We start from the raw sequence: 13744 nt of genomic DNA on the forward strand, positions 1-13744 counted from the left end.
GGCTCTTCCGGCCGGCGGGCGCGCGCTTGAGTTGCGCAGACGCATATAGCCTTACGACACGTGGTTGCTGTCCTGGGTTGTTGCCGAGCTCCCGCGACGGAGCTTTTTCATGCTGGTGTTGACTGGAAACGTGGGCGGGCTCAGCGCCTTCTACCGGAGCTTTACGAACTCTGCCCTAGCTGTTTCTTCCCGACTCCGCCTGTCGTGTGTATCGCCACCATGACCGGTAATTGACGTCCTCTTATGGGTTAGAGGTCGCCATTTTTGGCTGGTGCCTTTGTGGTGATAGCAGGACGGGGATAATCACCTGGGACAGCAGCACCCCATACGTATCCTGTTGGAACCAACAGTGGAGTTGGCAGCACAAGAACCTAGGGACAAGAGAGACCGGTTGTGCGTGTGAATTGGCAATTAATAATAATAATTGAGCGCTTAGTATCAGGAATTTTGTCAAGCTCTTCACCTCCGATAAATCATTTTATGGTTTAAAGGAAACCCGTGAGCTATAAAGCAAGGTCTTAGCTAATAACTTCTGAGTCTCAACTCGAACTTAGAATTCTCACTCCAAACCTTGAACCTGTCCTCTATTACACTGACTCTTTACGTTATTTCGTCTGTAAAATACTTAGCGAGAACTGCTGCATTTACCAGATGCTAGGTATCTAAACAAGACCTACTTCCAGCCTAAGTCCCTTCTGGAGCCCAGGTCCCCACACTAAAATGATGAAACATAAAGGAATGTAAAAAGGTCTGTGACATTCCAAAGCAAGTGACTGTAACTGCCCGCAGGAATCAAGAGTTGCCTCTCACCTGGATTAGTGCAGCAACCTGCCCTTCCAGTCTTCTTATCTTCGCATCCTCATCCCACCAAATTCCCAACCCACCCTTGTACTGTCATTCATCCAAATTCACAGATTGGAGGCCCCCTCACCATTAGGCTCCAAGCCATCTTCCTAGTCTTTTTTAATTTATTTTTTCCGTTAGCATTTCTCACCCTTCTACCCTCTTCCACCTCCACCCACCCCCTTCCCCATCTTCCTAGTCTTACTTCCCTGCCACTGTCGTCTTTACTCTCCCAATAGTCTAGCGTACCATTTTTTAAATTTTGCATTCCATCTTTTTAAGACCCAGTTTAAATGTACATTCATTCAACAAATAGACTGTTCATTGTGTGCCAAGCTTTTTGCTGGGTATCTGTTAGTAGATAGGACAGACAACATTCTCCCCGAGAGTGTTTACAATCTGAAGTGGGAAACACTATTTAGCAAGTACACAAAAGTGTAAATGGAAAGAATACCAGAATAAACTAGATTTAGATAGCTGGGTGATGGAGGGCCCTGAGGCAGGAAACAATTTATTCAAGGACCAAGATGGCCAGCTTGGTTAGAGCTTAATAGGTGATGGGAAGAGTGGCAGGCAGTGAGGTTGGACATGTATGCAGGAGTCAGCTCAGGCAGGGCCTTGTAGTCTATGGTGGGGACACAGAATTTTATTTATTGTGCAATGGGAAGGCATTGGAGGGTGGAGCAGAGGTCAGATGATTTGTTTTTAGGAAATGACTGGTGGAGTGCCCAACAGACACAGTTGACAGAGCACATACCTAGGCTTCCACCAGTTTTTATTACACATCTGCTTCCTATTATAGTGTAAGCTGTTTATATGACTCCTTCTCTTGCAGCTTCTATTTTGTAGAGGTCAGGGACCTCCACAAATTATTATATTAAGGAAAGCAAAATGCTTAACAATCTGTATATACATGTTTAATCTTCACACAAGGACTTGCTTATTGATTTTAGAAGGGAGAGGGAGAGAGAGAGGTAGAGAAACATGGATTGGTTGCCTCATGCTCACCTCCAACTGGGGACCTGTCCCATGACCCCTGACCGGGGAGGGGTGTGTGTGTGTGGAGGAATCCCACCCATGACCTTTCAGTTCACAGGTCAGCACTCAATCCACTGAGCCACACCAGCCAGGGCTTTTTGTTTTGTTTTAAGTTAATAAATACAAATATGGGGCCATAGAAAATGTATAACACTTAGGGTCTTAGGTACACACGTGTGTGCTCTTTATTACATTACTGGTGTCATGCAGTACTACCTATTCAACACTTTTTCACTCAATTATTTTTATATCTGTTGATAAAGATCTGCATCATTCCAAGCGCAGTATTGCTTTTCTCCTTCCTTAATGGTATCATGCTGTACCTTATCCGGCACCTCTTATCAGGTGTTTTTTGATGTCTAACTCAATCCTTGAACGTGCTGCGGATAGCATTCCACCTTATGTACACACCCACATACTGCTAATCAGTTGTGATGGTGAAGGCTGGGCAGCTTCGCTCCTCTTAACAATGATCCGTGCCTCCAGTGCTCGCGTGCTGGGGCGGCTTCAAGAAGTGGTACAAGTTAGTGCATTTTAAATGTTAACGGGGTGGGGGGAATTCGAGTTTCCTCAGATAGATACTCACACCCCCTAAGAATCGGGTTTTCCTACGAAGCGGACGACAGGAGCGGCTCCCTGCAGTGTAGAGCTTGGTTCCCTCCGGTAACCTTTCCTTCCCGCCCCTCCTCCCTGCGCTCGCACCTTCCCAGCAAGCACTGCGCTATTTGCATATCAACTCAGCGCTTTGCCTTTGCTTCTAAATAAAAATCAAAAGACAAATCATACTCTCCTTATAAAGATTTCCCTCTAGCCCAGGAGGCCTGGAAATTTCCTCCTCAGTTTCTAGAGCATGGGATGGGAACCTGCGTACACTTTTTTTTTCTTTTTTCTTTTATTCACTTATACCTAAATAGGTATTCGCCAAGACTGCCACCCTGCTGTCGTTGCCTGTTAGGCAAAAAGGGCTTCTGTCGTGAGTGGCACACGTAGGGCAGCTTGATTGCTCTACGTGCGGAATCGACATCAAGAGATTTCGGAAGCATAATTTTTTGGTACTTGGGCAGCTAGTGATCGTTGGTCCTGGCGCCCTTAACAAACTAGGTTTTCAATAAAAGATCCTGTGTTTTGCTTGAGAGTTTTTTTGTTTGTTGTGGAAGGGAAGTGGTGCTCGTATCTTCGTTTTTAATTTTTTATTGGCGTTTTTATATATATACACATGTTTTTTGAAACACAAGTTTTGGAGCAGCTCACTGTTGCCAGAATTGGAGAAATTTAGATTTAAGTAAATTAACCCCTAGCTTTATCTAAGAGACCACCGCTTTGTGCAATGAGGAGCGATATCTTGAATCGTCATGTGAAACTTGGACTTTGAAAACTTCTCTTTTTACCGGACACACATCCCTTCTTAAAGCTGAGTTGTTTTTTCCACAACTTTTGTCCTTTAAAAATAGAGGCAGTAGTTTAAAACTCCAGTTAAGTAGCACTCTTACTGTTGGTAGCAGCAACCTTTTTAGAGAGCAATTCAACAACAGATATTCCATGTCTTAAGTATGTATCCTCCTGTGTAAAATTATGTTTAAGGTATTTAGCAGTAAGGGTGCATTCATCCTAACGGTAAATGTATAGTGTACACCAACAGACCCAGTGCCTGACTTCACAAGGCTTAAGTTTAGTGAAGGGAAAGACAAAGGGAAGACAGCATGGAATATACTGGGAGTGGGATGTCTGGGAAAGCTTTCCTGAGGCAAAGACTTTGAAGCTAAAGAATAAATAGGAGACAGTCACGCAAAGTAGGAGGGAAGGACTGTTTAAGTAAAGGCAAAGCCCTGAGGGTGGACAATGTGCTGCAGTCTAAGAAAGGCCAAGATGGCCAGAGTGAAAGCATCCACTTGGCGGGACACAGGGAAGCCAGAAGACTCCACTGAGGCTGGGATGTACCTTGCAGTGCTTTTAATAAAGCAGAAGAAATGAAAAAATTACCCACAGCAGATATTAGCAGACTTTTTCTGTAAAAGGCCAGACAGTGTATCTTTAAGGTTTGTGGCCATATCATGTTTGGTAGGCACTCAACTCTGTTGCGAAGCAGCAAAAGATGATAGATAAACAATTGGGCATAGCTGTGTTTCAATAAAACTTTATTTATGGACATCAAAATTTGTTAATTATTTTTAAAATTTTTATTTGTTGATTTTTTAGAGAAAGAGAGAAACATTGACTTGTTGTTTCACTTATTTATGCATCCGTTGGTTGGTTCTTGTATGTGTCCTAACCTGGGATCAAACCTACAACTTTGGAATATCAGGATGAGGCTCTAACCAGCTGAGCTACCTGGCCAGGGCTTGAAATTTGGATTTCATAATAATCGTCATATATCATGAAATGGTATTCTTTTACTTTTTTAATATAGAATTTGTGCAATATATTTTTCTTGATTTGCATATTTTACCCACAACTTAGCATCCTTTTTTTTTTTAAGATTTCATTTATTTTTAAAGAGAGGGGAAGGGAGGGGAGAAAGGGGGGGAGTGAAACATCAATGTGTGGTTGCCTCTTGCGCACCCTCTATTAAGGACCTGGCCTGCAACCCAGGCATGTACCCTGACTGGGAATCGAACCGGTGACACTTTGGTTCACAGGCCTGCACTCAATCCACTGAGCTACACCAGCTGGGGCTTAACATCCTTTTTACAGGCTGAATTCAGCTGATGTAATCAAAATTATTTCTTTTACCCAAATAGGAAAAATGAAAAATTGTAAACATGAAAAAAAACAAATGAAAAACGATGATGAAAATAAGTTCCTCCTCTCATTAGAAACTGTATAATATATGTCATTTGGAACAGAATTTCTTTATAGGTCAGGCACATGTTTCTACAATACCTTTATTCTGCCAGTTTTATTTCATTCCAGTCAGCCTCACCTCCTATGAAGGATCAAAGGGATGTTGGTCTTGATGGAAATCTGTTCTTTCAGATACTGCTGGTACCTGTTGGGGACCAGAAGTTAAGGGAGACACCAGCCTGCTAGGACCAGGAAAGCAGGGCCTGGCTCAGCAGCGCCAGCTAGTGGCTGGAAGCAGAAGGGGGTGGGATGCAGGGATGCCTGGCCAGGTGGGCCCTGTCAGGAAACAGCAGCAATTTTATGTGAAGGGAAAACTATAACAGAGTGAAATACTTGCTCTTTCTGTCTCTATCTTAATTCTAGCCTGCATTTCCCCCTGGCCTTCAGGCAAATAGCTCCTGCTATAGATACACCAACTGTTAGAGAAACTCTGCTTGAGGCTTGAGCTTTTGGCAAAGATTTGTAGAAGCCACATTAACAGGGGCCAATGCACTGGGAACAATGAGATTTAGAGATTCCCCCCTCACACCTCCTTCCTGGGATCCCTGTAGGCACTTAGATGTCTGAGGTCTTCACACACCTCTTGCCCTACCTATTATCCCTTCCCTTGATATAAAAGAAGCCTGAATTCTATGCTCTCTTAAGATGGATTTGAAAAAGCCCTAAGGCCCCCCATCTTCTTGAGCTGGCACCTTCTTGATCAATAAACTTTTCCTTACTCCAAACTCTGACATTTTGAATATTGGTCTTTGAAGCATTGGGAACATGCACTTTGAATCAGTAACACTTAGGCTTGTTCCATGCAGAGAGACCAGAATAGCAAAAGTGGTGTACAGAGAGAAGCTATGCAAAGTCCGGTGTTTGTTTAGAGATTTCCCACTTTTCCTTGGATCCCTGTAGGCACCTACATGTCTTGAGGTCTTCTTGTTGGGAGGATGGGTAACAAAGCTGGTAGCAACTGCTACAAGGGTTATGACATTTGTCCTGCCTGCCTGTCTCCACTTTACATAGAGTCAGTCCAGGTTATAGGAGAGTGGTAGGATGATGCAGTCAAACAGTGAGTTGTGCACTCTCCACATCTGAGTCTGAGCCCAAGGTGGGGACCTCTTATTCTCTGTTCCCTTCTTACTGCAAATCCTTCTTGCGTCTGAGTGGTTTGGAATGTGGGGCCTTCTCTGGGGATTCAGGCAGAGTAAAAGATAAGAAAAATGTTCCAAGCCAGCAGTACCTGTCTACTAACAACCCAACACCATTGGAGACCAGGCCAGGCCCAGGGCTTTGCTGACGTCAGGGCATTGGGCCTCAGGTCAATAAGTTACAGGACCTCCCTATTTGTCTCCTTTGAATTCTCCTTCCCACAAGTATTTGGGACTTGGCTGAGGAGGTAATTCTAGGGCTGCAGAAGGTCTCTACACTTCAGCCTCCTGACCCAGAAGGCAAAAGTACTCTTTTCACTCCCCCCGCCCCCAAACCTTTTAAAATGTGAAAACTGCCCTGGCTGGTATGGCTCAGTGGACCAAGTGTCGGCCTGCAAACCAAGGGGTCACCAGTTCGATTCTCAGCCAGGAACATGCCTGAGTTGTGGGCCAGGTCCCCAGTTGGGGGCACACGAGAGGCAATCATATATTGATGTTTTTCTCCCTCTCTTCTTCCCTTCCCCTCAAATAAATAAATAAATCTAAAAAAAAATGTGAAAACCATCCTTGGGTTCTCAGACAACAGCCAGGGAGCTATAGTTTCCTGGCCCCTGGACTCCAAAGTCAAGAGCAAGAAGAGCCTGGTCAAACCAACTATGGGATATCCACACAATGGAATACTATGTACTCATTAAAATGTTGAAACAAGCTGGTGTGGCTCAGTGGGTTGCTGGTTTGATTCCCAGTCAGAGAAAATGCCTGGGTCCCCAGTTGGGGGTGTGCAAGAGGCAGCTGATTAATGTTTCTCTCCCTCCCTCCCTCCCCCTCTCTCTGAAAATAAATAAATAAAATATATTTTTTAAAGAAATATATTTAAAAAATAAAATGTTGAAACAGCTTTCAGCTTTAGGCTTGAAGGAGGTGTAGGTGCAACTTTCTTTGGTCCTCTTGAATCTGGGTTTAGCAGACACTAGCTGCTTCCACCATGCCACCGCAGTTTGACCCCCGCGAGATCAAAGTTGTATACCTGAAGTGCACTGGTGGGGACATCAGTGCCACATCTGCCTTGGCCCCCAAGATTGGCCCCCTGGGATGTCTCTAAAAAAAGGTTGGTGATGACATCGCCAAAACAACTGGTGACTGGAAGGGTCTGAGGATCACAGTGAAACTGACCATTCAGAACAGACAGACCCAGACTGAGGCAGTGCCTTCTGCCTCTGCCCTGATCATCAAAGCCCTCACAGAACCACCACGAGACAGAAAGGAGCAAAAAAACCCACATTACACACAGTGGAAATAACACTTTTGATGAGATTGTCAACATTGCCCAATAGATGTGTCACCGATCTTTAGCTAGAGGACTCTGGAGCCATTGAAGAGGTCCCGGTGACTGCCCAGTCTGTGGGCTGCAATGCTGATGGCTGCCACCCTCATGACACCATAGAAGACATCAGCAGTGGTGCCGTGGAGTGCCCAGCTAGTTAAGAACTGCAAAGGAAAATGTTTCAGTTAAAGATTATTTTACAACCACAATAAGTAAATAAAATAAAATCTTGAAACAGAAGAATTTATGATAATGGTTCACTTCTATGGAGCACTTATCAAGTGCCAGGCCCTGTATTAAGCACTTAGATGCATTAGCTCCTATAAATCAGTGAGGTAGGTAGTAGTATTATGTTCACTTTACAGGTAACAAAACAGAAGCTCCGGGAGGTTCAGATCACATAACTAGAAAGTATCAAGGAATGAGACCAGGTCTACAGGAATGAGTTGCTCTGACTGCACAGAGCACCCAAGAAAAATGTCAATTATAGTGAAATCTGTTAGGGAAGATTTATTGGGAAAGTGAAGCTTTTTTCCTTTTGTTTATGCATATTTTCTTATTAAAAATGAAGTACATGAACAGGTTAGAGAGATTATGAGGATATATAGTCACTGGAATACAAATGATGGAAAATAAAATCAGACTTGGAAGGTCACATATTATACGATTCCTTTTATAGGAAATGTCCAGAAACTGCATATCTGTAGGGACAGAAAGTAGGATTAGTGGTTGTCTGGGGCTGGAGGTGGGGGCAGGGATTGACCACAAATGGGCATGAGGAATATTTTGTGGGCAAAGGAAATAAATGTTGTAAAACTAGATTATGGTGAGAGTTGTATACTTAAAATGGGTGAATTTTATAGTATGTAAGTAATACTTTAATGAAGCTTTTTTAAAAGAATCAAGAGTGGAAAAATTTAAAAAATCAAGAGCTGGAAGGAGAAAAGTTTACCTAATTAGGAGCCTGAGAACATAAAATCAATTTATGGAATAAGTTCTCTAATTTAGAAACTTGACCTTAGCAGATTTCCTGCACACTGTGCTTCTATGTGTTAGCTGATCATGTCCATGACTCCCTCATTCAAAACCCTTCAACAGCTCCTAACCAGCTTGAGCTAGCATCCTGTAAGCCGCAATGGATCCACCATCTTTGTTCTCAGGGATCCAACCACACTAGTCTTCTCTCTGTATCTTTGAAGTCACTACTTGTCTTGCCTCAGGGCCCCCAGGAAGTTCTTTCCTCTGCCTGGAAATGCTGTTTCTCAACAGCATCTCCCCCACTGCCCTCTCCCAAAGCTGCTAACTCCTCATTCTCCATGTCTCAGTTCAGATGTCACTTCCTCAGGTAGGCCCTCCTTGACCTCCCCACCCCTCACTAGGTTAGCTCCTCACACTATTATACTCTTTCATAGTGTATGAACTTCTCTGCAAAATGTCATAATAATTATTAGTGAATTAGTTGTAAACTTAGTTGTTCAATATTTATATTCCCCAGCCAGAATGTCACCTATGTGAAGGCATGAAACCTGTTTGTATCTTGTATACCATTTGCATACTTGATATCCAGTATAGTACCTGACACATAGTAGGCATTCAATCCGTATTTGTAGAGCACTTCACAATTTATGATTACTGTACACAATTACTGGTGTATATACAATTTACATTGGCTACTATATATTGAGCACCTACTGTGTCCTTGGATATGCAAAGAGGAGTAAATGAAATAGCCTGCTCCTGTCTGTTCTAGAGGTGACTGTACTCTCCTAAGTAGGACAAGGATAATCTTCCTATTTTACAGGTAGTCTATGTTATACCACTTATAAGGAAGAAGCAGAACCTTCTGAAACTAAAATGAAACTCCTTCTGATAAGATCATAGGCTCCCAACAGGATGGGTTAATTGCAGGTGGGTGAGAGGAGGGGAGGTTGTTCAGGGAGATGGATTTTGAAAGGCCACAAAGCTTTGGCATTTTGAAGGGTGGAGGGAAGAGAGTGTCTGTTTGTCAGAGGGCAAGAGGAAGTTTCCATCCTTCAGATAGCTGAATAAGTGTGGCTCCTCTCTTAAAACCACCCAAACCTGGCCACTGAGCTCCCCTATTGGTCCATATCTGGGATATTGGGATCAGTGACCACAGACAGGAAATGATGATCACACAAAAATTGTGTTTCTATACACTTATAATCCAAAAAAGAATTTAAGAAAATTCCATTTACAGTAATACAAAAAAGAATAAAATATTTAGGAATAAATTTAATCAAGGAGGTGAAACTTAACCAAGGAGGAATGTAAGTTGTATATTGAAAACTATGAAACATTGGTGAAAGAAAGAAGACACAAATAAATGGGAAGATGTTTCATGTTCATCAATCGGAAGACTTAGTATTATTAAGATGTCAATACTAGCCAAAGTGATTGGTGGAGTCAATGCAATCTCTATACAAATCCTTTTTTTAAACACTTTTTTTTTTACAGAAATTGAGAAACCCATTCTAAAATTGAATCTAAAGGAATCTGGAATAGCTGAAACACTCTTGAAAAAGAATAAAGTTGCAAGAATACTCTTCCTGATTTCAAAACTTACTAGAAAGTTACAGTAAGTAAAACAGTGTGGTGGTAGTATAAATACGGACACGTAAACTAATGGAATAGAATAGAGTCCAGAAATAAACCCTGACATCAAATGATTAAAAATTTTATTTATTGATTTTTATTTAAAACATTTTTTTAAAGATTTAAAAAAATTTATTTTTAGAGAGGGGAAGGGAGGGAGAAAGGGAAACATCAATGTGTGGTTGCCTCTCAAACACCCCCTACTGGGGATCTGGCCCCCAACCCAGGCACGTGCCCTGACTGGGAATCGAACCAGAGACCCTTTGGTTCGAAGGCTGGTGCTCAATCCACTGAACCACATCAGCCAGGGCTATTTATTGATTTTTAGAGGGAGGGAGGGAAGGAGAGAAGAAACATCAATTTGTTGTTCCACTTATTGATGTATGCATTGGTGGTTTCTTGTCTGTGCCCTGACCAGAGATTGAACTGGCAACCTTGATGTACTCAGCTGATACTCTAACTGAGCTACCAGACTAGGGCCTCCAGCTGGCATTTCTTGAGTGCTTGCTACATTCCAGACATTATTCTAAGTTCTTTCGTGTATGCTAAGTTCTTGTTTACCTTTCATAAACCCCTGTGAGTGAAGTATCATTACCATCTCCCTTTTACAGATGAAGAAACTGAGGCCAAGACAGAGACTAATCCAAGGTCCCAGAGCCATCAGGACTTGAATCTTGTCCTCTCTGACTCCAAAACCAGACTTTTATTTTGGTCCTGGTGGTGTACAGTGGGTAAGGAAGGAGCTGGGTTTGAGGAGGAGGTAGATTCACTTGACTGTATCTAGATTCATTTCAAACTTTTTCCTTGCACCCACTGGCAGAACTTCCTCCTTTTCTCTCTTTGCCTCCTTTTCTGATTCATTCTCCATCTGCTAATGGCTGCTGGCTCCTGAAAATGTGATGCCAGAGGGTGGGGTAGACTGTGGGGTGGGGAGGTAGACCCACAAGTGCAGTCAGTCCTTAATAAACAAATTTTTTGATTGCTTTTTATATGCCAGGCAATGTTTAAAGGCTGTAGTCCTGTCGTTAATAAAATAGACCTTGTACCTGCTCTCAGGGATATTTCATTGCAGTGTGTATGTGTGTATGTGTTGCGGGGGTGAGAAGTGAGGGGTAGAGAGGAAGATAGGGTGGAAAGGAGGGGAAATGGGGGAGGAGAGGGAAGTGAATACAAACCAGGAACAAGATAGGTCAGGTGTCAGTAGGGTTATAAGGGAAATATGTGAGAGTGACTGAGAAGGGACACACTGAAGACAGCAAGAATAGAAAAGGCCTGGCTCAGGAGCTACGACCTAAAGGATGAGAAAGAGCCAGCTGAAGAACTGGAAGAAGAGCATTCCAGGATTCCATGGGGAAATGGCAAGGGCAAAGGCCATGAAATGTGTTTTGGAGGAAATTGGAGAAGTCTAGAGAGGCTGTAGCAGAGTGACAAAAACAAAAGGAGTCAAGAGACAATCCCAATGCCAGCTCACCTATGGTTTTGTAGACCACGATGAGGAGTTCAAGGTTAATTCTAAGGAGAAGGAGGCCGTTGGAGGAATCAAGAATGAAGATTGTGGGGTGGTGAACACATAGTACAGTGTACACATGATGTGTTATGGAACTGTGCACCTGAAACCTGTATAATTTTGTTAATCAGTGTCATCCCCAAAAATTCAGTAAAAAGAAGGAAAATAAGAATGAAGACTAGAAGGCAGCATGACAGGAAGTGAGGAGACCAATTAGGACATTTTGCCTGTAATGTAACAGAGGCAGGCGATGATGGTGGTCCAGCCCAAGTTGGAATTCAGAGAGGAGATGGCATTAGAGGGATCTTGGGAGATGACTGAGTGATGAGGGTGACAGTCTTGGAGGTGAGGGAGACAAGAGGAGAAACTGGTTCAGTGTTGGGGGCAGAGTAGAGTCTAAGGAAAGGTAGGGACAGAAACTATGATTTTGGTTGTGAACATGTTGAGTTTGCAGAGTCAGTGGCTGGCCAGGCAGCTGGCAACACTGTTCCAGGTTAGAAGCAGATACCTGGCAGGAGAGACCAGGGGCTGCCACCAGGGAACTGATAGGCCATAGTTCTCCACGGATGGATAATGTTCTAAATTTTTTTTAAATTGGTTATCAATATTTATAAATTCAGAGATATCAAATAAACTCAGGATTTCTACCTCCTCTTCCAAATTGGATAGTCTGGCCACACAGGGCCAAGGTCCTGGGAAGGCCATGGCAGGCTGGTAAAGGAGCTGCTGCCCCTCCAGACGGACTGGTCGGACCCCAGCAGGACTGCTGCAGATTCCACTCAAGGCCTGGTCCTGGCAGCACTAGAGTTTCAAACTCTGGAATGGGCAAAAGGTGGCACCCTAGAAAAGGAAAAATGACCTGACCCAGAGCCTGGACTGTGGACAGACCATTGGGAGTGGCAGCTCTTTGGCTTTTCAGCCATGTAACCAGGTGCCACTTAATTTCAGTGAGCCTGCCTTGTGTCTTCTGGGAAATGGGGATAGCACTCCCTACTTGGAATTTCAGCTATGGGAAAGTTCCTAGTGGCAGACACAGAGAAGGGGCTTGAGCAATGCTAGTTTCTTTTCCCTTTAATCTGACAAAAAAATCAGAGTGGTTAGTACTAGCTCGACCACTTACCAACTGTACAAGCAGTTTTCCTCTGTATGAGATAGGAACACTGTTAGTACATACCTTGTGGGGCATAAATAAGTTAATATAAAGTGTTTAAAATGGCATGGCACTTAGTATGTGTTAGCCATTATCGTTGTTGCTGTTGCTATCACTAGCATGGAATAAATATGCTCAAGAGCCAGCAGAGCCACGGTTCTTGTACCTGGCTGGCCATTAGTCATCTAGGGACATTTTAGAAAATATTCGTGTCTGGGCTCTACCTTCAGAGATCCCACCTGACTTCATCTGGGATGGGACCCTGGATGGGTGTTTTATAAAATCTCCCCAAGTGTTTCTATGTGTAGCCAGGGATATAAGATCCATAGTGGAGGGATAATTAGGAGCTTGGGCTCTTAAGTGCAACTACCTATGTTCAAATTCATCCAAGCCAATAAATGGATGCACGAACTTGGGAAAATTCTTAACCTCTCATATTAAACTGGGTTAATAACAGGACCTAGGACATTGTATAGATTTAAAGTGCCTCAAGACTATACTTTCAGGGATCATTTCTATAGTTCGTTAAAGTGCTTAGAGCAATATCTGGCAGCTAGCAAGCTCTCAGCAGGCCTAGGCGTCACTACCCTTCAGTTTCCCTGCCATTTCCAAACTCACTGCAGCCACTGTGGGTCTATGCCCAGCTGAGACCCAGAATCTCACCAAAAGGGGCCTTGGATGCCTTGAACACACTGGGTCCTCTCTTAACCCTGTCAGCTGCCACCAAAATTATATTTGGCCCTTCTACTGTTCAGCTTTTTTATTCACCCAAAATGAACAGAATTATTTTCCAAACAAAATTTGTCTGCTCAGATGTCAGAGAGACTCCAAGAATGCTAGAGGGGAAGACAGAACCAGACTGGCCATTCAACTCTCATATTTAAAAACAACAACAACAACAACAAAAGAAAAGGAAGAAAGAAGTAGAATTCTCTTCAGTGCTTAGGGGACAGTGTTTACTAGGACAAAAAAGTGTACACGGAACTGCACTGTCAAGATAATTCATCTAAGGAGAAGAGGAAGAACAAAAAATTGAAAACTTATTTGAACAAATAATGGAGAACTTCCCCAGTCTGGCAAAGGAAATAGACTTCCAGGAAGTCCAGGAAGCTCAGAGAGTCCCAAAGAAGCTGGACCCAAGGAGGAACACAACAAGGCACATCATAATTACATTACCCAAGATTAAACGCAAGGACCTACACCCAAGATTACTGTATCCAGCAAAGCTATCATTTAGAATGGAAGGGAAGATAAAGTGCTTCTCAGATAAGGTCAAGTTAAAGAAGTTCATC

The 13744-nt window shown here is 43.1% G+C and overlaps 1 long non-coding RNA gene, 1 other non-coding gene and 1 pseudogene across 2 annotated transcripts; all 3 read left to right on the plus strand.

Annotated features, from left to right (window-relative positions):
* The first annotated feature begins 14 nt into the window (after nucleotides 1-14).
* LOC112299282 (uncharacterized) lies at nucleotides 15-10845 on the plus strand. The gene is made up of 3 exons (XR_002974254.3): nucleotides 15-226; nucleotides 9658-9778; nucleotides 10407-10845. It is a non-coding gene; the product is annotated as an uncharacterized lncRNA (long non-coding RNA).
* Nucleotides 2839-2972, plus strand: LOC112299665 (U11 spliceosomal RNA). The gene has a single exon (XR_002974267.1). It is a non-coding gene; the product is annotated as a U11 spliceosomal RNA (small nuclear RNA).
* Nucleotides 6722-7343, plus strand: LOC112299279 (large ribosomal subunit protein uL11-like; annotated as a pseudogene).
* Nucleotides 10846-13744: the final 2899 nt, after the last annotated feature.

This window comes from Desmodus rotundus, chromosome 3 (assembly GCF_022682495.2).
Source record: "Desmodus rotundus isolate HL8 chromosome 3, HLdesRot8A.1, whole genome shotgun sequence".
NCBI classification, from domain to species: domain Eukaryota; kingdom Metazoa; phylum Chordata; class Mammalia; order Chiroptera; family Phyllostomidae; genus Desmodus; species Desmodus rotundus.